Source organism: Perna viridis, chromosome 2, assembly GCF_037379345.1.
Source record: "Perna viridis isolate PV_CMFRI_1.1 ecotype Kerala chromosome 2, ASM3737934v1, whole genome shotgun sequence".
Taxonomy (NCBI): Eukaryota; Metazoa; Mollusca; class Bivalvia; order Mytilida; family Mytilidae; genus Perna; species Perna viridis.
In genome coordinates, this window is record NC_142446.1 from 3,123,466 (window position 1) to 3,130,892 (window position 7,427).

Here is a 7,427-nt window from a genome sequence, read left to right on the forward strand (position 1 = left end):
CTTATTTTGTAATATTAGAAAACATACTTTCTTGATATTTCAAATTCATTTTTCAATATTAGAAAATATTTTTTTTAATATTGGAAATTCATTTTGTAATATAAAAAAATCATTTTCTAATGTAACAAATTCCTGATTTAGTAATATTACAAATTGAATTTGTAATATTAGAAAATGAATTTCTACATTCAAAAATCACTTTGCAATATTGCAAAGTCAGTCACATTTTTTAATACTACAAAATGATTTTCTAATATTAAATGCCCCGTGCAGGTCCGGGTGCAGCAGCGCTAAGCTTGTCGTAAAAGGCGACTAAATAGTGCTCAGAACCCTAGCCGGGGGCTACGGCGCTTTGCCCAAAGAGCAACTGAGATGTGTGCCCCAGGTGGTGGAATGGGGTATCCCTGGCGTGTTACATGCTGGGGTTGTCAGGCTATAATACGGAAAACCTGACCGCAAACCATAGTGGTACACCACCGTGTTGGGAAAGATGCCACGTTCCTCGCACGTTAAAGAACCCTACTGTGGTATTCTCCCGGAGTAGGAACCATAGGGCTCCGCCACAGGAGGCTAAATTGCCCGACCCTACCCGCCTCTCCCCATTTCCAATCAAAATTTGTCGACCCCATTGTCCTTGTGCCCATCCCTTTTTCATTATTTTCATCATTTCATGTTCATTTTGTCATCCATTTCAAGTTCATCGTCTGAATATAGCTGAAATATTGCTGCTCGGACGTTAAACCCAAACAAACAAACTAATACTAAATAATTGTAACTGAATACAACAAATCCATTTTCTAATATTATAACATCAATTTCTAATTATTAAAAAGTCATTTTTAATACTAGAAATTCAATTGAATTTTTGATATCAAAAAATGATTTTTTTTTTATTAAAAAGGGTTTAGTACTATTAGAAATCAAATTTGTAATATTAAAAAATGAATTTTTAATATAAAGAACAATCATTTTATATATTAGAAAACACTCATTTTGTGTTTTCATATTTCATTTTTCAAATCAACAAACTTAATACATGGATTAGAATGCAACTTATGTGGTTTAATATATGTCGGAGAAACACAAGAACGATGAAATAAAAGAATGTGCGGTCATCGTTCGGGAATTAACACCACCAAATTCCCGACAGTTTATCAACACTTTAATCCACAAGATCATTCAATCCTCTATATGAAAGTTCGTATTTTAGAAAAAATTTACCATCCTACGAACAGTCCCGTTCTAAGTAAAAACTATCTTAGGGAAAGAGAGGAATACTGGATACGCAGACTAGGTACTGCAATACCTTACGGATGCAATGACAACATCAAAAGTATAGGAAACATTTCAAGCCAATATAACAATAGCATAAATGTGATGAATTTATTTGACAAAAATCCAAGACGGGAAAGGAGTCATGGTCATCGTCACTATACGTCACCTAAGTGTCATGATGTCTCCATAGACGGTATCCTTCCTTTCATACAAAAACCTCTTGGACTTCATCACATTAGAACCAAACTTTATTCTATACCTCTCACTCTACTACACTCCCTTTACAAAACAAGTCTTGACACTCCTGTTTCTGACCCCACGCCATCATTATACAGACTTGTGCCATAATTTTGGATATTGGTTTCCACGGACTCTTTAAACCAGTTTGTGTGAAATGTCAAGATGAAGAAAAACGATCATTTCTTCCACTACCGTTTGTCAACAAGGTATAGATGCAATTAATTTGGCTAACATCCTTCATCACAAAAACGTTACCAACAAAATTCCCCCATATTTCAAAGATAAATCCATACCAATTATTTCATATTCCTATACTTCACCCATTGCATCCAAATTTTCAATAAATAAAATATAAAAGGCTATTGCAGAACCTCGAGATTGAGGACTTCAAGGCTAAACCACCTGACTGTTCTTGCAAAACCTCTATATTCAAATATGGTCCTTCTGGTCACGTCGTTACGGGAGATTTAACCATTATCGAAAACGATCTCTGCGTAATATCCTTTCTAAAGGTCCCAAGTACCGTGAACCACGCTCCATAAATTGGAATTATAACTTTAAAGTTCTTATGGATGCCGTCTAGGACTATACAAGAAAATGGATAAAACGAGAACAAGAAGACATTGATTCAGAGTGGTTAAAGGCCGTGAGGTTTTTAATTTTGAAACGAATGAAAGTTTGAAGTAGATCAATGAGTGCCAAGGCTACATCAGTTTTCAAAAACCCCGATGTAGCAAAATCATTGTCTACTATACATGACAAATATGATGTCGTACCAGCAGACAAAGCCCAAAACAACATCGTTTTTGTTTGCAAAATGTTCCACATCCAATGTTTATTATCAGAGGTAGACGTAGAAAATAATAGCAGTGATAAGACCTAAACTGCTACCACTCTCTCCAAAGAAGTGATTGTGAAAAACCATAAATATGTGCTTTCCTCTTTTGGTCTCTCTACCAAGGAAGATGATTGTGATTTACCGTCTATGTACTGGATTCCTAAACTCCACAAGAATCCATAAAAACAACGTTTCATAGCTGGATCTGCAAAATGTACCACCAAACCTCTTTCAACACTTTTAACTTCTATACTCACAACTGTCAAAGAGGGTCTGCAGTCTAACCACAACACTTGTTACTCCCGTAGTGGTATTAATTCAATGTGGATCCTGAAAAATTCGAAAGATCTTTTGAAGACAATCAGACTATCATCTGAATATAATAGCATTAAAACCTATGATTTTTTAACACTGTATACTTCTATTCCCCATACTCAGTTGAAATCCCGACTTAAAAACATTATACATCGTTGTTTTTCCAAAAATAGTTGGTACACCTAGATACAAATATATAGTTCTTGGTAGAGATTCCTCATACTTTGTAAAAAACAATTCCAAATCATCTTCCAAATGTACAGAGGAAGATGTTTACAAAATGCTGGAATTTTTTATCGACAACATATTTGTCCAGTGTGGTGGACGTGTTTTTCAACAAACGGTCGGCATTCCAATGGGAACAAATTGTGCTCCTCTACTTGCTGACCTATTCTTTCACTCTTATGAGGCTGACTTTATAGCTGATCTGATCAGAAAGAAAGAATATCGTTTGACTAGACCCTTCAATCTCAGTTTCCGCTATGTAGATGACGTATTATCTTTAAATAATCCTAATTTCGGGGATTTGATACATCGCATCTACCCAAAAGAACTTGAGATAAAGGATATTACACACTGTGAAGTCAGCCTCATATCTTGACCTACACTTAGAAATCGATGGTAAAGGAAAACTATTGACCAAACTTTACGACAAACGTGATGACTTTTCATTCAGAATTGTCAACTTTCCTTTCATCTGTGGCAACATCCCTTCGGCACCTGCGTATGGAGTGTTCATATCACAACTCATACGTTCTGCCAGAGCTTGCCGAAACTACGCAGACTTTTTGTATCGCACTAGAACTCTAACAAATAGGCTTCTGGAACAGGGTTATGTTGCTACAAGATTGAAGTCATCACTACAGAGGTTTTATGGTCGTCATCATTAACTTGTGGATCGTTATGGTGTATCCATCAGCACCATGAAAACTGATTTATTCAACGGGTCAGTTTTCCTTTCCTCGTTTGTCTACCACGAACTTGACTTTTTATGAGCAACTCGGCGGGTGTTTCTAGAAAAGCAGAGGACGCTTCCTACCGATGCACCTGGTCCATGCTCCCAGTTTTTAGTGGAGTCCGAGTTGCTAATTTGCTTTTGTTACTTTGTATGTATGATTTTAGTTACTTTATGTTCTTTGTTGTGTATGTCTGTTTTCCATGTCTGGTCTTTGTACCTGGATTATATTCTTTTGATTACCGCTATAACCTTGGTTCCTTTGATTGCTCTTTGTCCACTTTGGCTTGCCATATAGTTCGGTTAAGAGTCGATGTCCAATTGAGGTTTGAAACCGTAGTATTGTTATTTCAATGTTTCCGTTTATTGCGATGTTATCTGCGTCTACGAGACCTCTCGTTACGCATTGGTTTAGGAACTATATCGAAAATGTTGATCGAAGTGGACCTTGGATGACCGGAAGTGGACTTAGACTGGGGACCCTTGACCTAGGAAGGGGATCCTTGAAGGTTGGGGATGGGAACGACCAAAAAGAACCCCCTTGTGTGTCCTAAATAGTGTCATCCAATCGTTTGACGTTTTTACATAAGTAAGCGTAAAAAGGTACCAGTATCGTATTGCATATCCCTGAGCAGGTGTACGTCAAAACATGGATGCTATAAAAATATAGTGCATTTTCTTTTTGCCTCTCTACAAACTAATATTTTGTCAAAAGATATGAACAATGACTTATAAAATAGAACAAACATCACACTGTAAGATGAAGAACTTTTTAAAAAGAAAATCAAACATAATATCATAAAAATGTTCCACTGAAAAGGTTGGTTTGGTGAGTGCAAAACGAAAGTGAAAGTAGGGAAAATGGCTATTTATAGTTCGAGACTACTTTTCTGTCCGATCTTCGTGGACTCACCCTATTTTCTTTGCGGGAAATTATTTTTTCACATATCCTTAGAAATGCTACATAAGTGAAAGTTTTATTGAATCAATTTACATATTTTTTTAAAAATCCTAAAAATATGCACTTCACTATAGAAGTCTATGGGAAAATTAATACGATACTGAGACCAAAAGGGGGTAGGGTATTATGACTAGAGTTATCTTTCTTTGTATTCAATATTTCAATATTTTTATTTGTTCCAACACATTCATAGTAAATGGGCGTAACACAAATAATAGAAACAAAGTATGTAATTTCTGACAACAACAACAAAGAAAAAAGAACGATATAAAGTTTGATTAACGTAGGAACTTGCGCGGTGGTGACTCAACTGTGCAAAAAAATATATAAGCGTAGTAAAATATGAGAGGGGTGACAAAATAAAATACAAATAGACATCATAGAAAGAGTGGTTGTAAATAATTACAGTATAATTTGGGGTTTAATATTAATTATTTTGAAAACCGAGTGTCTTAACATCTCATTATCTCAACAATTTAAAGTTAGTGGTCTTGATATTTACTGATATATTCAATGAAAGCCTTGAGGACTATTATTGAACTGCTATTCAATACAAATTGTATTTTGTTTTCTGTTAATGAGTTAAAGTTTTCATTATTACTTTTAAGCTTAGTAGTTAGTTCTTTTCTATATGAATTGTAGGCTGGGCAATGAATAAAGAAGTGGAATTCATTCTCTATTTGCCTTTGCATATTTTGTTAGTTTTGTTTATACACTTTCGTTATTTTTATTTTTTTAAAATTATTTTTGTAATAACCTTAAATTGTGTAATTCACTTTCAATAGATGTTTTCACAGTGTAGTGACCTTTACAACAGATGTCTATCAGGTTTTTTGAATTTATTGATTTAAGTCGCTTTGTATTATACTTCATGAATAAATCTTTATCAATAAATATATTAAGTGCAATGTTTACAAATCGGTCTATTTTTTTATAATTCAATTGTTTTAAATTATTTTTGTGTAATTTAATTATTTAATTGTTATAAGTTTTATCATCTTCGTGTGATAACCTCAATCTGCTTGTGTAATTCACTTTTGAATACTAGTTGTAGGCGTTTGTCATCCATCGATATAAATGACATTTTGATGGAGAGATGTTTCAAACTTTCCTTTCTATCACAAAAATAATTAAGGGACCGGTCACTATTTATCTCCAAGGGTGGGCCGGCAAAAAAGTGGGGGGGGGGTCAAAGAAAAAATAGCAGTATTTGAAGGGGGTATGTATTTTTTGACTAATTGATGAGGGGGTTATGCTTTTTTTAAAGAAAAATCATTTACACATGTACTTGTTCAATATCTAGAATGTTATACATAATCTCTTGTGTAATAAAGCTGTTTATGTTTGATTCAGTCATTGTCTCTAATTGTCAGGTTCATTTTTTATCTATGCATAGAAAATGACATTGCTTAAATTTTTACTTGGGGCCTTTCAGAGCTCACTACTAGATGAGGTTATCCTTATGACGCAAAAGGGGGGGGTTAAAATTTTTCTGTGTTTGGAAAAGGGTCCACCCCTGGAGATAAATAATGACCGGTCCTTTAAACAATGATTAAAAAATAATTCCCCAGTTGTATTCATTACACAACATGAGATGTTATGATCTCCTTACAACCGTTATTTATTCATAAAGTACAATACAAAGCCACTGAAAATCAATACAAAACACCATTAAAATCAGTGACAGTGAATATTTGACGATTAACGACTTCAGTCTTTGATTTATTATATGAACATGACACTGTGTTACTAGTTCCGACGCAGTCGTTATCGAGCTTCCTTTGACATCACATGATAACTATGATGCTTAACCATAGCAATTTAACCAATGGAGCTTACCTTTCAATTTACAAAAGTAATAACAGTAAAGTTCAAGGCTCCATTAGGGCATTGGTGTCCTTAATTTACATATTGAATTATGAATAATCTTTTATGTATTGAATAACTAGAAATAGCTTACTTGTTGATCCAATTAATTAATCGAAATACGAAACATAGCACAGTGTGACACAATTCACCAAATAAAATTTTAATAAGATTTGGGTTTTAACAAAGCGAGAATATGCGTCGGTTGTCTTCTTTTTTCCGACGCAGTCGGTATATTTTCGCTTTTTACCCTTTGACCTTAAAGACGATCTTTCATGGAATAGCAAGTCACCTGATCGCAATTATGTCTCCCCATTGGCCAAATACTGATAACTTTGGAAAAAAAACTGTATCGAAATTGTGTGCCATGTGTTATTTCCCGAATGAAATGTAAAAAATTATACGTAGAAAGAACAAAATTTTACCGCGTCTTTTTTGAAAGATAGTACTTGTTTATACTGATCATGGTTTAGAAAATAATTTTTCTTTTTTGCCAGTTGACTTCTGGAGGGCTTTGTGTCATTTTAGATGTTTAAATCACAAATTACCGTTAGAAAGGGGTCGATTTAGGGAGAGTTGATAGGATGTGTTACCTCTGTGGTTTAGATTTATTAGGAGATGAGTTTCGTTGTACATATTTCAGTTCAAGTTTTTTGCCTCCAAAAGAAAATTACTTCCAGTGGCTATGACTAATAGACCTAATATTGGAAGTTTGCATACCTTGTTGAACTCTGAATATGATTCTGTCATCCACGAATACTCGAGTATTTTTTGTATGGTATTGCATCCTTATTACTGCTATTTCTATTTTCAATTTATATGTTGTTCACATTTTATTTGTATACATGTTACAATGTTTTGTGATTGTTTATATCCCCTGGAGGCCTTTGGCACAGGAGCTAGAATCTTGAATCCAATACAATGTTTGAATACTATTGTTTTGATACTTGTTTTCAATTCTTGACTAAAACATGTTA